At 33.7% G+C, this 22,733-nt stretch overlaps 2 protein-coding genes across 9 annotated transcripts in view; one reads left to right on the top strand and one right to left on the bottom strand.

The window, feature by feature from the left end:
• LOC148601200 (uncharacterized) overlaps positions 1-22,733 on the top strand; it is a 166,685-nt gene that overhangs the window by 81,232 nt on the left and 62,720 nt on the right. The gene's annotated exons all lie outside the window — the stretch shown is intronic.
• The window catches only part of LOC148601201 (monocarboxylate transporter 13-like), a 149,881-nt gene that overhangs the window by 94,794 nt on the left and 32,354 nt on the right, over positions 1-22,733 (bottom strand). The window lies entirely within an intron of this gene.

Below are 22,733 nucleotides of genomic sequence, written 5' to 3'. Positions count from 1 at the left end.
AGTTATTTGAAACAGTTTGGCCATGTTAGGCATACACTTTTTATATGTGATAAGCATGCATTTGTGGGTAGTTTTTCTGTCATACGTGCATGTCAGGGGTACGGTTTGCGTCAGATGTGATGATCCTGTACGTTATTGGCAGGAAAATGTTATATCAAGTCGTAAAATCTAATTACAGATAAATTACTAATCAGATGTGATGAGTATGTGTGATTGAAGTAGGAAAGTGCTAGTACAAGTAGTATGGTCATATTTAGGTTACATATCAAATCAGATGTGATAAGTATGTTTGATTCGGCTAAGAATGAGCTATTTCAAGTAGTATGATTATGTTAAGAGTTCAGTTCGCATCATATGTGATTTGTATGGAGAATTAAGGTACAAAAATTGTATTTCACAGAGTATTGTAATCTTTGGAATTGTATAATGGCTATTTAAAGGAGAACTGCACGTATCAATTGTCATGAGCATTAATGATTTTGGGTAGGAAAATGATATTTCAAGTACTTTGGCTATATTAAGGAAACGTTCGCATGTTAAGTTATGGGCATATATGATTTTAGCAGGAATAGGTTTTTCGAAGCAGTTTGGAGTTGTCAGGCGTACAATGCTTATATGATATGGTAAGCATGCATTCTTGGGTAGTTTGTCTGTTAAACGGGCATGTTAGGGGTACAGTTTCCCTCCAGAGTGACTATCATGTACGTTATTGGCAGTAAAATTCTATTTCGAGTCGTAATGTCATATTAAGAATACAGTACGAATTAGATATGATGAGCATGTATGATTTAGGTAGGAAAGTGCTATTTGAAGTAGTATGGTCCAATTTAGGATACACATCAAATCAGATTTGATCAGTATGTTTGATTTTGCTAAGAATGAGCTATTTCAAGTAGTATGATTATGTTAAGAGTTCAGTTCGCATCATATGTGATTGATATGGAGAATTAAGGTACGAAAATTGTATTTCACAGAGAATTGTAATCTTTGGAATTGAATAATGGCTATTTAAAGGAGAACTGCACGTATCAATTGTCATGAGCATTAATGATTTTGGGTAGGAAAATGATATTTCAAGTACTTTGGCTATATTAAGGAAACGTTCGCATGTTAAGTTATGGGCATGTATGATTTTAGCAGGAATAAGTCATTTGAAACAGTTTGGAGATGTCAGGCGTACAATGCTTATATGATGTGATAAGCATGCATTTTTGGATAGTTTGTCTGTTAAACGGGCATGGTAGGGGTACGGTTTCCCTCCGAAGTGACTATCATGTACGTTATTGACAGTAAAATTTTATTTCGAGTCGTAAGGTCATGTTAAGAATACAGTACGAATTAGATATTATGAGCATGTATGATTTAGGTAGGAAAGTGCTATTTGAAGTAGTATGGTCCAATTTAGGATACACATCAAATCAGATTTGATACGTATGTTTGATTCTGCTAAGAATGAGCTATTTCACGTAGTATGATTATGTGAAGAGTTCAGTTCGCATCATATGTGATTGATATGGAGAATTAAGGTACGAAAATTGTATTTCACAGAATATTGTAATCTTTGGAATTGTAGAATGGCTATTTAAAGGAGAACTGCACGTATCAATTGTCATGAGCATTAATGATTTTGGGTAGGAAAATGATATTTCAAGTACTTTGGCTATACTAAGGAAACGTTCGCATGTTAAGTTATGGGCATATATGATTTTAGCAGGAATAAGTTATATGAAACAGTTTGGAGATGTCAGGAGTACAATGCTTATATGATGTGATAAGCATGCATTTTTGGATAGTTTGTCTGTTAAACGGGCATGGTAGGGGTACGGTTTCCCTCCGAAGTGACTATCATGTACGTTATTGACAGTAAAATTTTATTTCGAGTCGTAAGGTCATGTTAAGAATACAGTACGAATTAGATATGATGAGCATGTATGATTTAGGTAGGAAAGTGCTATTTGAAGTAGTATGGTCCAATTTAGGATACATATCAAATCAGATTTGATAAGTATGTTTGATTCTGCTAAGAATGAGCTATTTCAAGTAGAATGATTATGTTAAGAGTTCAGTTCGCATCATATGTGATTGATATGAAGAATTAAGGTACGAAATTGGTATTTCCCACAGTATTGGTATCTTTGGAATTGTATAATGGCTATTTAAGTGAGAGCAGTATGCATCAATTGTGATGAGCATTATTGATTTTGGGTAGGAAAATGATATTTCAAGCACTTTGGCCGTATTAAGAAAACGTTTGGCATCTTAAGTTATCGGCTTATATGATTTTAGTAGGAATAAGTTATTTGAAACAGTTTGGCCATGTTAGGCATACACTTTTTATATGTGATAAGCATGCATTTGTGGGTAGTTTTTCTGTCATACGTGCATGTCAGGGGTACGGTTTGCGTCAGATGTGATGATCCTGTACGTTATTGGCAGGAAAATGTTATATCAAGTCGTAAAATCTAATTACAGATAAATTACTAATCAGATGTGATGAGTATGTGTGATTGAAGTAGGAAAGTGCTAGTACAAGTAGTATGGTCATATTTAGGTTACATATCAAATCAGATGTGATAAGTATGTTTGATTCGGCTAAGAATGAGCTATTTCAAGTAGTATGATTATGTTAAGAGTTCAGTTCGCATCATATGTGATTTGTATGGAGAATTAAGGTACAAAAATTGTATTTCACAGAGTATTGTAATCTTTGGAATTGTATAATGGCTATTTAAAGGAGAACTGCACGTATCAATTGTCATGAGCATTAATGATTTTGGGTAGGAAAATGATATTTCAAGTACTTTGGCTATATTAAGGAAACGTTCGCATGTTAAGTTATGGGCATATATGATTTTAGCAGGAATAAGTTTTTCGAAGCAGTTTGGAGTTGTCAGGCGTACAATGCTTATATGATATGGTAAGCATGCATTCTTGGGTAGTTTGTCTGTTAAACGGGCATGTTAGGGGTACAGTTTCCCTCCAGAGTGACTATCATGTACGTTATTGGCAGTAAAATTCTATTTCGAGTCGTAATGTCATATTAAGAATACAGTACGAATTAGATATGATGAGCATGTATGATTTAGGTAGGAAAGTGCTATTTGAAGTAGTATGGTCCAATTTAGGATACACATCAAATCAGATTTGATCAGTATGTTTGATTTTGCTAAGAATGAGCTATTTCAAGTAGTATGATTATGTTAAGAGTTCAGTTCGCATCATATGTGATTGATATGGAGAATTAAGGTACGAAAATTGTATTTCACAGAGAATTGTAATCTTTGGAACTGAATAATGGCTATTTAAAGGAGAACTGCACGTATCAATTGTCATGAGCATTAATGATTTTGGGTAGGAAAATGATATTTCAAGTACTTTGGCTATATTAAGGAAACGTTCGCATGTTAAGTTATGGGCATGTATGATTTTAGCAGGAATAAGTCATTTGAAACAGTTTGGAGATGTCAGGCGTACAATGCTTATATGATGTGATAAGCATGCATTTTTGGATAGTTTGTCTGTTAAACGGGCATGGTAGGGGTACGGTTTCCCTCCGAAGTGACTATCATGTACGTTATTGACAGTAAAATTTTATTTCGAGTCGTAAGGTCATGTTAAGAATACAGTACGAATTAGATATTATGAGCATGTATGATTTAGGTAGGAAAGTGCTATTTGAAGTAGTATGGTCCAATTTAGGATACACATCAAATCAGATTTGATACGTATGTTTGATTCTGCTAAGAATGAGCTATTTCACGTAGTATGATTATGTGAAGAGTTCAGTTCGCATCATATGTGATTGATATGGAGAATTAAGGTACGAAAATTGTATTTCACAGAATATTGTAATCTTTGGAATTGTAGAATGGCTATTTAAAGGAGAACTGCACGTATCAATTGTCATGAGCATTAATGATTTTGGGTAGGAAAATGATATTTCAAGTACTTTGGCTATACTAAGGAAACGTTCGCATGTTAAGTTATGGGCATATATGATTTTAGCAGGAATAAGTTATATGAAACAGTTTGGAGATGTCAGGAGTACAATGCTTATATGATGTGATAAGCATGCATTTTTGGATAGTTTGTCTGTTAAACGGGCATGGTAGGGGTACGGTTTCCCTCCGAAGTGACTATCATGTACGTTATTGACAGTAAAATTTTATTTCGAGTCGTAAGGTCATGTTAAGAATACAGTACGAATTAGATATTATGAGCATGTATGATTTAGGTAGGAAAGTGCTATTTGAAGTAGTATGGTCCAATTTAGGATACATATCAAATCAGATTTGATAAGTATGTTTGATTCTGCTAAGAATGAGCTTTTTCAAGTAGAATGATTATGTTAAGAGTTCAGTTCGCATCATATGTGATTGATATGAAGAATTAAGGTACGAAATTGGTATTTCCCACAGTATTGGTATCTTTGGAATTGTATAATGGCTATTTAAGTGAGAGCAGTATGCATCAATTGTGATGAGCATTATTGATTTTGGGTAGGAAAATGATATTTCAAGCACTTTGGCGGTATTAAGAAAACGTTTGGCATCTTAAGTTATCGGCTTATATGATTTTAGTAGGAATAAGTTATTTGAAACAGTTTGGCCATGTTAGGCATACACTTTTTATATGTGATAAGCATGCATTTGTGGGTAGTTTTTCTGTCATACGTGCATGTCAGGGGTACGGTTTGCGTCAGATGTGATGATCCTGTACGTTATTGGCAGGAAAATGTTATATCAAGTCGTAAAATCTAATTACAGATAAATTACTAATCAGATGTGATGAGTATGTGTGATTGAAGTAGGAAAGTGCTAGTACAAGTAGTATGGTCATATTTAGGTTACATATCAAATCAGATGTGATAAGTATGTTTGATTCGGCTAAGAATGAGCTATTTCAAGTAGTATGATTATGTTAAGAGTTCAGTTCGCATCATATGTGATTTGTATGGAGAATTAAGGTACGAAAATTGTATTTCACAGAGTATTGTAATCTTTGGAATTGTATAATGGCTATTTAAAGGAGAACTGCACGTATCAATTGTCATGAGCATTAATGATTTTGGGTAGGAAAATGATATTTCAAGTACTTTGGCTATATTAAGGAAACGTTCGCATGTTAAGTTATGGGCATATATGATTTTAGCAGGAATAAGTTTTTCGAAGCAGTTTGGAGTTGTCAGGCGTACAATGCTTATATGATATGGTAAGCATGTATTCTTGGGTAGTTTGTCTGTTAAACGGGCATGGTAGGGGTACGGTTTCCCTCCGAAGTGACTATCATGTACGTTATTGACAGTAAAATTTTATTTCGAGTCGTAAGGTCATGTTAAGAATACAGTACGAATTAGATATTATGAGCATGTATGATTTAGGTAGGAAAGTGCTATTTGAAGTAGTATGGTCCAATATAGGATACATATCAAATCAGATTTGATAAGTATGTTTGATTCTGCTAAGAATGAGCTATTTCAAGTAGAATGATTATGTTAAGAGTTAAGTTCGCATCATATGTGATTGATATGGAGAATTAAGGTACGAAATTGGTATTTCCCACAGTATTGGTATCTTTGGAATTTTATAATGTCTATTAGTGAGAGCAGTATGCATCAATTGTGATGAGCATTATTGATTTTGGGTAGGAAAATGATATTTCAAGCACTTTGGCCGTATTAAGAAAACGTTTGGCATCTTAAGTTATCGGCTTATATGATTTTAGTAGGAATAAGTTATTTGAAACAGTTTGGCCATGTTAGGCATACACTTTTTATATGTGATAAGCATGCATTTGTGGGTAGTTTTTCTGTCATACGTGCATGTCAGGGGTACGGTTTGCGTCAGATGTGATGATCCTGTACGTTATTGGCAGGAAAATGTTATATCAAGCCGTAAAATCTAATTACAGATAAATTACTAATCAGATGTGATGAGTATGTGTGATTGAAGTAGGAAAGTGCTAGTACAAGTAGTATGGTCATATTTAGGTTACATATCAAATCAGATGTGATAAGTATATTTGATTCTGCTAAGAATGAGCTATTTCAAGTAGTATGATTATGTTAAGAGTTCAGTTGGCATCATATGTGATTTGTATGGAGAATTAAGGTACGAAAATGGTATTTCACAGAGTATTGTTATCTTTGGAATTGTATAATGGCTATTTAAAGGAGAACTGCACGTATCAATTGTCCTGAGCATTAATGATTTTATGTAAGAAAATGATATTTCAAGTACTTTGGCCATATTAAGGAAACGTTCGCATGTTAAGTTATGGGCAGATATGATTTTAGTAGGAATAAGTTATTCGAAACAGTTTGGAGATGTCAGGCGTACAATGCTTATATGATATGGTAAGCATGCATTCTTGGGTAGTTTGTCTGTTAAACGGGCATGGTAGGGGTACGGTTTCCCTCCGAAGTGACTATCATGTACGTTATTGACAGTAAAATTTTATTTCGAGTCGTAAGGTCATGTTAAGAATACAGTACGAATTAGATATTATGAGCATGTATGATTTAGGTAGGAAAGTGCTATTTGAAGTAGTATGGTCCAATATAGGATACATATCAAATCAGATTTGATAAGTATGTTTGATTCTGCTAAGAATGAGCTATTTCAAGTAGAATGATTATGTTAAGAGTTAAGTTCGCATCATATGTGATTGATATGGAGAATTAAGGTACGAAATTGGTATTTCCCACAGTATTGGTATCTTTGGAATTGTATAATGTCTATTAGTGAGAGCAGTATGCATCAATTGTGATGAGCATTATTGATTTTGGGTAGGAAAATAATATTTCAAGCACTTTGGCCGTATTAAGAAAACGTTTGGCATCTTAAGTTATCGGCTTATATGATTTTAGTAGGAATAAGTTATTTGAAACAGTTTGGCCATGTTAGGCATACACTTTTTATATGTGATAAGCATGCATTTGTGGGTAGTTTTTCTGTCATACGTGCATGTCAGGGGTACGGTTTGCGTCAGATGTGATGATCCTGTACGTTATTGGCAGGAAAATGTTATATCAAGTCATAAAATCTAATTACAGATAAATTACTAATCAGATGTGATGAGTATGTGTGATTGAAGTAGGAAAGTGCTAGTACAAGTAGTATGGTCATATTTAGGTTACATATCAAATCAGATGTGATAAGTATGTTTGATTCGGCTAAGAATGAGCTATTTCAAGTAGTATGATTATGTTAAGAGTTCAGTTCGCATCATATGTGATTGATATGGAGAATTAAGGTACGAAAATTGTATTTCACAGAATATTGTAATCTTTGGAATTGTATAATGGCTATTTAAAGGAGAACTGCACGTATCAATTGTCATGAGCATTAATGATTTTAGGTAGGAAAATGATATTTCAAGTACTTTGGCCATATTAAGGAAACGTTCGCATGTTAAGTTATGGGCATATATGATTTAAGCAGGAATAAGTTATTCGAAACAGTTTGGAGATGTAAGGCCTACAATGCTTATATGATGTGATAAGCATGCATTCTTGGGTAGTTTGTCTGTTAAACGGGCATGTTAGGGGTACGATTTCCCTCCGAAGTGACTATCATGTACGTTATTGGCAGTAACATTTTATTTCGAGTCGTAATGTCATATTAAGAATACAGTACGAATTAGATATGATGAGCATGTATGATTTAGGTAGGAAAGTGCTATTTGAAGTAGTATGGTCCAATTTAGGATACACATCAAATCAGATTTGATAAGTATGTTTGATTCTGCTAAGAATGAGCTATTTCACGTAGTATGATTATGTGAAGAGTTCAGTTCGCATCATATGTGATTGATATGGAGAATTAAGGTACGAAAATTGTATTTCACAGAATATTGTAATCTTTGGAATTGTATAATGGCTATTTAAAGGAGAACTGCACGTATCAATTGTCATGAGCATTAATGATTTTGGGTAGGAAAATGATATTTCAAGTACTTTGGCTATATTAAGGAAACGTTCGCATGTTAAGTTATGGGCATATATAATTTTAGCAGGAATAAGTTATATGAAACAGTTTGGAGATGTCAGGCGTACAATGCTTATATGATGTGATAAGCATGCATTTTTGGATAGTTTGTCTGTTAAACGGGCATGTTAGGGGTACGGTTTCCCTCCGAAGTGACTATCATGTACGTTATTGGCAGTAAAATTTTATTTCGAGTCGTAAGGTCATGTTAAGAATACAGTACGAATTAGATATGATGAGCATGTATGATTTAGGTAGGAAAGTGCTATTTGAAGTAGTATGGTCCAATTTAGGATACATATCAAATCAGATTTGATAAGTATGTTTGATTCTGCTAAGAATGAGCTATTTCAAGTAGAATGATTATGTTAAGAGTTAAGTTCGCATCACATGTGATTGATATGAAGAATTAAGGTACGAAATTGGTATTTCCCACAGTATTGGTATCTTTGGAATTTTATAATGTCTATTAGTGAGAGCAGTATGCATCAATTGTGATGAGCATTATTGATTTTGGGTAGGAAAATGATATTTCAAGCACTTTGGCCGTATTAAGAAAACGTTTGGCATCTTAAGTTATCGGCTTATATGATTTTAGTAGGAATAAGTTATTTGAAACAGTTTGGCCATGTTAGGCATACACTTTTTATATGTGATAAGCATGCATTTGTGGGTAGTTTTTCTGTCATACGTGCATGTCAGGGGTACGGTTTGCGTCAGATGTGATGATCCTGTACGTTATTGGCAGGAAAATGTTATATCAAGTCGTAAAATCTAATTACAGATAAATTACTAATCAGATGTGATGAGTATGTGTGATTGAAGTAGGAAAGTGCTAGTACAAGTAGTATGGTCATATTTAGGTTACATATCAAATCAGATTTGATAAGTATGTTTGATTCTGCTAAGAATGAGCTATTTCAAGTAGAATGATTATGTTAAGAGTTCAGTTCGCATCATATGTGATTTGTATGGAGAATTAAGGTACGAAAATTGTATTTCACAGAGTATTGTAATCTTTGGAATTGTATAATGGCTATTTAAAGGAGAACTGCACGTATCAATTGTCATGAGCATTAATGATTTTGGGTAGGAAAATGATATTTCAAGTACTTTGGCTATATTAAGGAAACGTTCGCATGTTAAGTTATGGGCATATATGATTTTAGCAGGAATAAGTTTTTCGAAGCAGTTTGGAGTTGTCAGGCGTACAATGCTTATATGATATGGTAAGCATGCATTCTTGGGTAATTTGTCTGTTAAACGGGCATGGTAGGGGTACAGTTTCCCTCCAGAGTGACTATCATGTACGTTATTGACAGTAAAATTTTATTTCGAGTCGTAAGGTCATGTTAAGAATACAGTACGAATTAGATATTATGAGCATGTATGATTTAGGTAGGAAAGTGCTATTTGAAGTAGTATGGTCCAATATAGGATACATATCAAATCAGATTTGATAAGTATGTTTGATTCTGCTAAGAATGAGCTATTTCAAGTAGAATGATTATGTTAAGAGTTAAGTTCGCATCATATGTGATTGATATGGAGAATTAAGGTACGAAATTGGTATTTCCCACAGTATTGGTATCTTTGGAATTTTATAATGTCTATTAGTGAGAGCAGTATGCATCAATTGTGATGTGCATTATTGATTTTGGGTAGGAAAATGATATTTCAAGCACTTTGGCCGTATTAAGAAAACGTTTGGCATCTTAAGTTATCGGCTTATATGATTTTAGTAGGAATAAGTTATTTGAAACAGTTTGGCCATGTTAGGCATACACTTTTTATATGTGATAAGCATGCATTTGTGGGTAGTTTTTCTGTCATACGTGCATGTCAGGGGTACGGTTTGCGTCAGATGTGATGATCCTGTACGTTATTGGCAGGAAAATGTTATATCAAGCCGTAAAATCTAATTACAGATAAATTACTAATCAGATGTGATGAGTATGTGTGATTGAAGTAGGAAAGTGCTAGTACAAGTAGTATGGTCATATTTAGGTTACATATCAAATCAGATGTGATAAGTATATTTGATTCTGCTAAGAATGAGCTATTTCAAGTAGTATGATTATGTTAAGAGTTCAGTTGGCATCATATGTGATTTGTATGGAGAATTAAGGTACGAAAATGGTATTTCACAGAGTATTGTTATCTTTGGAATTGTATAATGGCTATTTAAAGGAGAACTGCACGTATCAATTGTCATGAGCATTAATGATTTTATGTAAGAAAATGATATTTCAAGTACTTTGGCCATATTAAGGAAACGTTCGCATGTTAAGTTATGGGCAGATATGATTTTAGTAGGAATAAGTTATTCGAAACAGTTTGGAGATGTCAGGCGTACAATGCTTATATGATGTGATAAGCATGCATTTTTGGATAGTTTGTCTGTTAAACGGGCATGTTAGGGGTACGGTTTCCCTCCGAAGTGACTATCATGTACGTTATTGGCAGTAAAATTTTATTTCGAGTCGTAAGGTCATGTTAAGAATACAGTACGAATTAGATATGATGAGCATGTATGATTTAGGTAGGAAAGTGCTATTTGAAGTAGTATGGTCCAATTTAGGATACATATCAAATCAGATTTGATAAGTATGTTTGATTCTGCTAAGAATGAGCTATTTCAAGTAGAATGATTATGTTAAGAGTTAAGTTCGCATCACATGTGATTGATATGAAGAATTAAGGTACGAAATTGGTATTTCCCACAGTATTGGTATCTTTGGAATTTTATAATGTCTATTAGTGAGAGCAGTATGCATCAATTGTGATGAGCATTATTGATTTTGGGTAGGAAAATGATATTTCAAGCACTTTGGCCGTATTAAGAAAACGTTTGGCATCTTAAGTTATCGGCTTATATGATTTTAGTAGGAATAAGTTATTTGAAACAGTTTGGCCATGTTAGGCATACACTTTTTATATGTGATAAGCATGCATTTGTGGGTAGTTTTTCTGTCATACGTGCATGTCAGGGGTACGGTTTGCGTCAGATGTGATGATCCTGTACGTTATTGGCAGGAAAATGTTATATCAAGTCGTAAAATCTAATTACAGATAAATTACTAATCAGATGTGATGAGTATGTGTGATTGAAGTAGGAAAGTGCTAGTACAAGTAGTATGGTCATATTTAGGTTACATATCAAATCAGATTTGATAAGTATGTTTGATTCTGCTAAGAATGAGCTATTTCAAGTAGAATGATTATGTTAAGAGTTCAGTTCGCATCATATGTGATTTGTATGGAGAATTAAGGTACGAAAATTGTATTTCACAGAGTATTGTAATCTTTGGAATTGTATAATGGCTATTTAAAGGAGAACTGCACGTATCAATTGTCATGAGCATTAATGATTTTGGGTAGGAAAATGATATTTCAAGTACTTTGGCTATATTAAGGAAACGTTCGCATGTTAAGTTATGGGCATATATGATTTTAGCAGGAATAAGTTTTTCGAAGCAGTTTGGAGTTGTCAGGCGTACAATGCTTATATGATATGGTAAGCATGCATTCTTGGGTAATTTGTCTGTTAAACGGGCATGTTAGGGGTACAGTTTCCCTCCAGAGTGACTATCATGTACGTTATTGGCAGTAAAATTCTATTTCGAGTCGTAATGTCATATTAAGAATACAGTACGAATTAGATATGATGAGCATGTATGATTTAGGTAGGAAAGTGCTATTTGAAGTAGTATGGTCCAATTTAGGATACACATCAAATCAGATTTGATCAGTATGTTTGATTTTGCTAAGAATGAGCTATTTCAAGTAGTATGATTATGTTAAGAGTTCAGTTCGCATCATATGTGATTGATATGGAGAATTAAGGTACGAAAATTGTATTTCACAGAGTATTGTAATCTTTGGAATTGTATAATGGCTATTTAAAGGAGAACTGCACGTATCAATTGTCATGAGCATTAATGATTTTGGGTAGGAAAATGATATTTCAAGTACTTTGGCTATATTAAGGAAACGTTCGCATGTTAAGTTATGGGCATGTATGATTTTAGCAGGAATAAGTTATTTGAAACAGTTTGGAGATGTCAGGCGTACAATGCTTATATGATGTGATAAGCATGCATTTTTGGATAGTTTGTCTGTTAAACGGGCATGTTAGGGGTACGGTTTCCCTCCGAAGTGACTATCATGTACGTTATTGACAGTAAAATTTTATTTCGAGTCGTAAGGTCATGTTAAGAATACAGTACGAATTAGATATTATGAGCATGTATGATTTAGGTAGAAAAGTGCTATTTGATGTAGTATGGTCCAATATAGGATACATATCAAATCAGATTTGATAAGTATGTTTGATTCTGCTAAGAATGAGCTATTTCAAGTAGAATGATTATGTTAAGAGTTAAGTTCGCATCATATGTGATTGATATGGAGAATTAAGGTACGAAATTGGTATTTCCCACAGTATTGGTATCTTTGGTATTGTATAATGTCTATTAGTGAGAGCAGTATGCATCAATTGTGATGAGCATTATTGATTTTGGGTAGGAAAATGATATTTCAAGCACTTTGGCCGTATTAAGAAAACGTTTGGCATCTTAAGTTATCGGCTTATATGATTTTAGTAGGAATAAGTTATTTGAAACAGTTTGGCCATGTTAGGCATACACTTTTTATATGTGATAAGCATGCATTTGTGGGTAGTTTTTCTGTCATACGTGCATGTCAGGGGTACGGTTTGCGTCAGATGTGATGATCCTGTACGTTATTGGCAGGAAAATGTTATATCAAGTCGTAAAATCTAATTACAGATAAATTACTAATCAGATGTGATGAGTATGTGTGATTGAAGTAGGAAAGTGCTAGTACAAGTAGTATGGTCATATTTAGGTTACATATCAAATCAGATGTGATAAGTATGTTTGATTCTGCTAAGAATGAGCTATTTCAAGTAGTATGATTATGTTAAGAGTTCAGTTCGCATCATATGTGATTGATATGGAGAATTAAGGTACGAAATTAGTATTTCCCACAGTATTAGTATCTTTGGAATTGTATAATGGCTATTTAAAGGAGAACTGCACGTATCAATTGTCATGAGCATTAATGATTTTAGGTAGGAAAATGATATTTCAAGTACTTTGGCTATATTAAGGAAACGTTCGCATGTTAAGTTATGGGCATGTATGATTTTAGCAGGAATAAGTTATTTGAAACAGTTTGGAGATGTCAGGCGTACAATGCTTATATGATGTGATAAGCATGCATTTTTGGATAGTTTGTCTGTTAAACGGGCATGTTAGGGGTACGGTTTCCCTCCGAAGTGACTATCATGTACGTTATTGACAGTAAAATTTTATTTCGAGTCGTAAGGTCATGTTAAGAATACAGTACGAATTAGATATTATGAGCATGTATGATTTAGGTAGAAAAGTGCTATTTGATGTAGTATGGTCCAATATAGGATACATATCAAATCAGATTTGATAAGTATGTTTGATTCTGCTAAGAATGAGCTATTTCAAGTAGAATGATTATGTTAAGAGTTAAGTTCGCATCATATGTGATTGATATGGAGAATTAAGGTACGAAATTGGTATTTCCCACAGTATTGGTATCTTTGGAATTGTATAATGTCTATTAGTGAGAGCAGTATGCATCAATTGTGATGAGCATTATTGATTTTGGGTAGGAAAATGATATTTCAAGCACTTTGGCCGTATTAAGAAAACGTTTGGCATCTTAAGTTATCGGCTTATATGATTTTAGTAGGAATAAGTTATTTGAAACAGTTTGGCCATGTTAGGCATACACTTTTTATATGTGATAAGCATGCATTTGTGGGTAGTTTTTCTGTCATACGTGCATGTCAGGGGTACGGTTTGCGTCAGATGTGATGATCCTGTACGTTATTGGCAGGAAAATGTTATATCAAGTCGTAAAATCTAATTACAGATAAATTACTAATCAGATGTGATGAGTATGTGTGATTGAAGTAGGAAAGTGCTAGTACAAGTAGTATGGTCATATTTAGGTTACATATCAAATCAGATGTGATAAGTATGTTTGATTCTGCTAAGAATGAGCTATTTCAAGTAGTATGATTATGTTAAGAGTTCAGTTCGCATCATATGTGATTGATATGGAGAATTAAGGTACGAAATTAGTATTTCCCACAGTATTAGTATCTTTGGAATTGTATAATGGCTATTTAAAGGAGAACTGCACGTATCAATTGTCATGAGCATTAATGATTTTAGGTAGGAAAATGATATTTCAAGTACTTTGGCCATATTAAGGAAACGTTCGCATGTTAAGTTATGGGCATATATGATTTTAGCAGGAATAAGTTATTCGAAACAGTTTGGAGATGTAAGGCCTATAATGCTTATATGATGTGATAAGCATGCATTCTTGGGTAGTTTGTCTGTTAAACGGGCATGTTAGGGGTACGATTTCCCTCCGAAGTGACTATCATGTACGTTATTGGCAGTAAAATTCTATTTCGAGTCGTAATGTCATATTAAGAATACAGTACGAATTAGATATGATGAGCATGTATGATTTAGGTAGGAAAGTGCTATTTGAAGTAGTATGGTCCAATTTAGGATACACATCAAATCAGATTTGATAAGTATGTTTGATTCTGCTAAGAATGAGCTATTTCACGTAGTATGATTATGTTAAGAGTTCAGTTCGCATCATATGTGATTGATATGGAGAATTAAGTTACGAAAATTGTATTTCACAGAATATTGTAATCTTTGGAATTGTATAATGGCTATTTAAAGGAGAACTGCACGTATCAATTGTCATGAGCATTAATGATTTTGGGTAGGAAAATGATATTTCAAGTACTTTGGCTATACTAAGGAAACGTTCGCATGTTAAGTTATGGGCATATATGATTTTAGCAGGAATAAGTTATATGAAACAGTTTGGAGATGTCAGGCGTACAATGCTTATATGATGTGATAAGCATGCGTTTTTGGATAGTTTGTCTGTTAAACGGGCATGGTAGGGGTACGGTTTCCCTCCGAAGTGACTATCATGTACGTTATTGGCAGTAAAATTTTATTTCGAGTCGTAATGTCATATTAAGAATACAGTACGAATTAGATATGATGAGCATGTATGATTTAGGTAGAAAAGTGCTATTTGAAGTAGTATGGTCCAATATAGGATACATATCAAATCAGATTTGATAAGTATGTTTGATTCTGCTAAGAATGAGCTATTTCAAGTAGAATGATTATGTTAAGAGTTCAGTTCGCATCATATGTGATTGATATGGAGAATTAAGGTACGAAATTGGTATTTCCCACAGTAGTGTTATCTTTGGAATTGTATAATGGCTATTTAAAAGAGAACTGCACGTATCAATTGTCATGAGCATTAATGATTTTTGGTAGAAAAATTATATTTCAGGTACTTTAGCCATATTAAGAAAACTTTGGCATCTTACGTTATGGGCATATATGGATAAAGAAGGAATAAGTGATTTGAAACAGTTTGGCCATGTTAGGCGTACAATTCTTATATGATGTGATAAGCATGCATTTTTGGGTAGTTTTTCTGTCTTACGGACATGTCAGGGGTACGGTTTGCGTCAGATGTGATGATCATATAGATTGTTTGTAGGAAAATATTATTTCGAGTCGTGAGGTCATATGAACAGTACAGTAGGAATCAGATGTGATGAGCATATATGATTTAGGCAGGAAAGTGCTATTTCAAGTAGTACTGTCATATTTAGGGTATTTCACACCAAAGCATTGTTATCTTTGGAATTGTATAATGGCTATTTAAGTGAGAACAGTATGCATCAATTGTGATGAGCATTATTGTTTTTGGGTAGGAAAATGATATTTCAAGTACTTTGGCCGTATTAAGAAAACGTTTGGCATCTTAAGTTATCGGCTTATATGATTTTAGTAGGAATAAGTTATTTGAAACAGTTTGGCCATGTTAGGCATACACTTCTTATATGTGATAAGCATGCATTTGTGGGTAGTTTTTCTGTCATACGTGCATGTCAGGGGTACGATTTACGTCAAATGTGATGATCCTGTACGTTATTGGCAGGAAAATGTTATATCAAGTCGTAAAATCTAATTACAGATAAATTACTAATCATATATGATGAGTATGTGTGCTTGAAGACGGAAAGTGCTAGTTCAAGTAGTATGGTCATATTGAGGTTACATATCAAATCAGATGTGATAAGTATGTTTGATTCTGCTAAGAATGAGCTATTTCAAGTAGTATGATTATGTTAAGAGTTCAGTTCGCATAATATGTGATTTGTATGGAGAATTAAGGTACGAAAATTGTATTTCACAGAGTATTGTTATCTATGGAATTGTATAATGTCTATTTAAAGGAGAACTGCACGTATCAATTGTCATGAGCATTAATGATTTTAGGTAGGAAAATGATATTTCAAGTACTTTGGCTATACTAAGGAAACGTTCGCATGTTAAGTTATGGGCATATATGATCTTAGCAGGAATAAGTTATTTGAAACAGTTTGGAGATGTCAGGCGTACAATGCTTATATGATGTGATAAGCATGCATTTTTTGATATTTTGTCTGTTAAACGGCCATGTTAGGGGTACGGTTTCCCTCCGAAGTGACTATCATGTACGTTATTGGCAGTAAGATTTTATTTCGAGTCGTAAAGATATATTAAGAATACAGTACGAATTATATATGATGAGCATGTATGATTTAGGTAGGAAAGTGCTATTTGAAGTAGTATGGTCCAATTTAGGATACATATCAAGTCAGATTTGATGAGCATGCATGATTCTGTTACGAATGTGCTATTTCAAGTAGTATGAACTGTTAAGAGTACAGTTCACATCATATGTTATTGGTATGGAGAATTAAGGTACGAGAATGGTATTTCACAGAGTATTGCCATCTTTGGAATTGTATAATGACTATTTAAAGGAGAACTGTACGCATCAATTGTCATGAGCATTAATGATTTTTGGTAGAAAAATTATATTTCAGGTACTTTAGCCATATTAAGAAAACTTTGGCATCTTAAGTTATGGGCATATATGGATAAAGAAGGAATAAGTGATTTGAAACAGTTTGGCCATGATAGACGTACAATTCTTATATGATGTGATAAGCATGCATTTTTGGGTAGTTTTTCTGTCTTACGGACATGTCAGGGGTACGGTTTGGGTCAGATATGATGATCATAAAGGTTGTTTGTAGGAAAATATTATTTCGAGTCGTGAGGTCATATGAACAGTACAGTAGGAATCAGATGTGATGAGCATATATGATTTAGGCAGAAAAGTGCTATTTCAAGTAGTACGGTCATATATAGGGTATTTCACACCAAAGTATTGTTATCTTTGGAATTGTATAATGGCTATTTAAGTGAGAAGAGTATGCATCAATTGTCATGGGCATTATTGGTTTTGGGTAGGAAAATGATATTTCTAGTACTTTGGCCATATTAAGAAAACGTTTGGCATCTTAAATTATCGGCTTATATGATATTCGTAGGAATAAGTTATTTGAAACAGTTTGGCCATGTTAGGCGTAGACTTCTTATATGATGTGATAAGCATGCATTTGTGGGTAGTTTTTCTGTCATACGGTTTGCGTCACATGCGGTCATCAAGTACGTTATTGGTAGGAAAATGTTATTTCGAGTCGTAAGGTCATATTAAGAATATAGTACGAATCAGATAAGATGACCCTTTATGATTTAAGTAGGAAAATGCTATTTAAAGTAGAATGGTCATATTTATGGTACATATCAAATCTGATGTGATAAGCCTATTTTATTCTTGAAAGAATGTACTATTTGAAGCAGTATGATCATGTTAACAGTACAGATCGCATCATATGTGATTAGTATGGAGAATTAAGGTACGAGAAATGGTATTTCACACAGTATTGCTATCTTTGGAATTGTATAATGGCTATTTAAGTGAGAACAGTACGCATCAATTGTCATGAGCATTATTGATTTTGGGTAGGAAAATAATATTTAAAGTACTTTTGTCATATTAAGAAAACGGTTGGCGTCTTAAATTATGGGCATGTATGACTTCAGCAGGAATAAGTTATTTGAAACTGTTTGGCCATGTTAGGAATACAATTCTTTTATGATAAGATAAGCATACATTTTTTGTGAAGATTTCTGTTATACATACATGTCAGGGGTTCGGTTTCCGTCAGATGTCATGATCATGTACGTTATTGATAGGAAAATGTTATTTCGAGTCGTAAGGTAATATTAAGAATACAGTATGAATCAGATATGATGAGCATGTGTGTTCTAGGTAGGAAAGTGCTATTTGAAGTAGTATGGTCATATTTAGGGTACATATCAAATCTGATGTGATAAGCCTATTCTATTCTGGTTAGAATGTGCCATTTCAAGTAGTATGATCATGTTAAGGGTACAGTTCACATCATATGTGATTGGTATAGAGAATTAAGGTACGAAAATTGCATTTTACACAGTATAACTCTTTGGTATTGTAAAATGGCTATTTTAGTGAGATCTCTACGCATCAATTACCATGAGCATTTTTTGATTTTGGTAAGGAAAATGATATTTCAACTACTTTGACCATGTTAAGAAAACGGTTGGCGTCTTAAATTATGGGCACGTATGATTTTAGCAGGAATCAAATATTTGAAACAGTTTGGCCATGATAGCCGTATAATTCTTTTATGATGTGATAAGCATGCATTTTTCGGTAGTTTTTCTGTCTTACGGGCATGTCAGGGGTACCGTTTCCGTCAGATGTGATGATCATGTATGTTATTGGCAGGAAATTGTTATTTCGAGTCGTAAGGAAATATCAAGAATACAGTACGAATTAGATATGATGAGCATGTATGATCTAGGTAGGAAAGTGCTATTTGAAGTAGCATGGTTAAATTTAGGACACATATCAAATCAGATTTGATGAGCATGTATGATTCTGGTACGAATGTGCTATTTCAAGTAGTATGATCATGTTAAGAGTACAGTTCGCATCATATGTCATTGGTATGGAGAATCAAGGTACGAAAATGGTATTTCACAGAGTATTGCTATCTTTGTCTGTTATACGGACATGTCAGGGGTACCGTTTCCGTCAGATGTAATGATCATGTATGTTGTTTGTAGGAAAATGTTATTTCGAGTCGTGAGGTCATATGGACAGTACATTAGGAATCAGATGTGATGAGCATATTTGATTTAGGTAGGAAAGTGCTATTTAAAGTAGTACGGTCACATTTAGGGTATTTCATACCACAGTATTTTATCTTTGGAATTGTATAATCGCTATTTAAAGGAGAACAGTATGCATCAATTGTCATGAGCAATATTGATTTTGGGTAAGAAAATGATATTTCAAGTACTTTGGCCATATTAAGAAAACGTTTAGTATCTTAAGTTATCGGCATATATGATTTAAGCAGGAATAATTTTTGAAAAAGTTTGGCCATGTTAGGCGTACAATTCTTATATGATGTGATAAGCATGCATTTGTGGGTAGTTTTTCTGTCATACGGGCATGTCAGGTGTACGGTTTGCGTCACATGCGGTCATCATGTACGTTATTGGTAGGAAAATGTTATTTCGAGTCATAAGGTCATATAAAGAATACTGTATGAATCAGATGTGATGAGCATGTATGATTTAGGTAGGAAAATGCTATTTCACGTAGAATGGTCATACTTAGGGTACATTATCAAATCAGATGTGATGTGCATGTATGATTCTGCTAAGACTGAGCTATTTCAAATAGTATGATCATGTTAAAAGTTCAGTTCGCATCATATGTGATTGGTATGGAGAATTAAGGTACGAAAATGGTATTTCACAGAGTATTGCTATCTTTGGAATTGTAAAATGGCTATTTAAGTGAGGACAGTACGAATCAATTGTCATGAGCATTAATGATTTTGGGTAGGAAAATGATATTTCAAGTACTTTGGCCATATTAAGGAAATGTTGGTATCTTACGTTATGAGCATATATGATTTAAGCAGGAATAAGTTATTTGAAACAGTTTGGCGATATCAGGCGTACAATTCTTATATGATGTGATAAGCATGCATTTTTTGGTAGTTTTATCTGTCTAACGTGGATGTCAGGGGCACGGTTTGCGTCAGATGTGATGAACCTGTACGTTATTGGCAGGAAAATGTTATATCGAGTATTAAAATCATATTACAGATACATTACGAATCAGATGTGATGAACATGTATGATCAAAGTAGGAAAATGCTATTTGAAGTAGCATGGTCATACTTAGGTTACATATCAAATCAGATGTGATGAGCATGTATGATTCTAGTAAGAATGTGCTTTTTCAGATAGTATGACCATGTTAAGAGTTCAGTTCGCATCATATGTGATTAGTATGGAGAATTAAGGTACGAAAGGGATATTTCACACAGTATTGTTATCTTTGGAATTGTATAATGGCTATTTAAAGGAGAACTGTACGCATCAATTGTGATGAGCATTAATGATTTTGGGTAGGAAAATGATATTTCAAGTACTTTGGCCATATTAAGAAAACGGTCGACATCTAAAGTTATGTGCATATATGATTTTAGCAGGAATAAGTTATTTGAAAGTTCGGCCATGTTAGGCGTTCAATTCTTATATGATGTGATATGCATGCATTTTTGGGTAGATTTTCTGTCATACGGGCATGTCAGGGGTACGGTTTCCGTCAGATGTGATGATCGTGTACGTAATTGTTAGGAAAATTATATTTTAAGTCCTTTGGCCTTATTAAGAAAACGGTTGGCATTTTTAGTGATGAGCATGTATGATTTTAGCAAGAATAAAATTTTTGAAACAGTTGGGCCATGTAAAATTATTATATGATGTGATAAGCATGCAATTGTTTGGGTAGTGTTTCTGTCATACGGCCATGTTAAGACTACAGTCCGCATCAGATGTAATGAGCATGAATGAGTTCCGACTCGAAAGTGCTATTTCACGGACTATGGCAATGTTAAAGGTACAGTTGGGATCTGATATGATGAGCATACTTTGGTAAGGAAAGTGCAATGTTAGTAGTATTGGCTATGTGAAGAGTAGGCTTCGAATCATCTGTTTAAAAGAGTTTGGACATGTCAAGCATACAATTCGCATCAGATTACATAATCAGGCTATATTTTGGTTTTGGGTAGTTTTTCGGACAAATGGCCATTTTAAGCGCAGGGTCCGCATCAGACGTTATGAGCATGAATGGGTTTTGACCGGAAAGTGTTATTTCACGGACTATAACAAAGCAAAGAGTGCAGTTTGCATCAGATGTGATGTGCATATTTTGGTAAGGGAAGTATGATTCCAAGTAATATGACCATGTGAAGTGTAGGTTTCGAAAAAGGTGTGAGGGAAATGAATGATTTAATGGATGTATAGAAGGGTAACATTTGTATCCATTCAAGATCCTTGATATTGTTCAATTTTTCACCGCTTTAATTACATATCACAACTTTCTAGGTATATGCCTTTAAAAAAAAAAAAAAAAAAAAAAAAAAAAAAAAAAAAAAAAACGCTTTCTTAAGAACAGACGCATGATGTAACCTTCTGATTTAAACAATAACACAATATTTGAATGGCTAGATTAGTATACAACATTTTCCCTCCCAGGTTTTCTAGGTTAAGTGAACTATATTTGACATTACGCGTCACTTAGATTTAAACAGCGATTTGAATTTGAGGAATAGTCATAAGCTACAACCTTCAAACAAAAACAGTCTAAGCCATTAAGCAAGCCATTTTGTATCAAATATTTACTCTTCATATTACATAAAATAAGAAATTGAATATTATTTCAAGATTACCTACTGAATTATGTTACACATGCCTTATTTTTTGGTTGATAAGGAGACAAATTAAGGTTATTTTTTTTACATAATTAAGTCCATTTTTCAGTTAGTGAAATACTTAGACTTACCAATTTTATACGACTGCAAAACACATTTGGATGTATTATGTTAAAGGTGTGTAGTTGGAGTCTGTAGACAATTTGATTTCCGTAATTTAATACGAGTTTCCCTTGTATAGGTACTTCTAAGTTGGTACATGAAAGTTTAACACATATATGTCCACTGTGGTGGACGCCTTTATCAACAAATGGTGGGCATTCCAGTGGGAACAAATTGTGCTCTTCTACTAGCTGACCTATTTCATCACTCTTATGAGGCCGACTTTATAGCTGATCTGATTCGAAAGAAAGAATATCGTTTAGCTAGAACCTTTAATTTCAGTTTCCACTATATAAGTGACGTATCATCTTTAAAATTCCTAATTTAATATTTGATACATAGCATCTATGCCCCCCCCCCCCAAAAAAAAAAAAACAAAAAAAACTTTGAGATAAAGGATACAACAGACCTTGACCTACAGTTAGAAATCGATGTATGATCAGATTCTAAAATTACAGTTATTTAAATGGTTGAAATTTTTACCATTATTTCTTTTCTCAGCTCTTCGCTTCACACAAAATTACTAGAAGATTTTTGTTGTTTATTTTCTAGTGATATTTAACTGAACTTTTTAGTGCCACCTGGGGATAGAACTACTTTGATTTGTGTATGACTACAATTAAGGCAAAGTCTTCTTTCTCCTTCTGATGTTATTTTTTAGTGTAACAGAAATGGCCAAATAATTTGGATTGACAAATTAATTCACTTTAAGACATTAGAGTTAAATAACTTTGAGGCCTATCGAAGGACTAACTGAAAACACTGCCATTGGTATTTGACCA

Source organism: Perna viridis, chromosome 12 (assembly GCF_037379345.1).
Source record: "Perna viridis isolate PV_CMFRI_1.1 ecotype Kerala chromosome 12, ASM3737934v1, whole genome shotgun sequence".
Lineage (NCBI taxonomy): Eukaryota > Metazoa > Mollusca > Bivalvia > Mytilida > Mytilidae > Perna > Perna viridis.
Note: the sequence above shows the minus strand (reverse complement) of the source record. Positions and strands in the feature narration are given on the sequence as shown.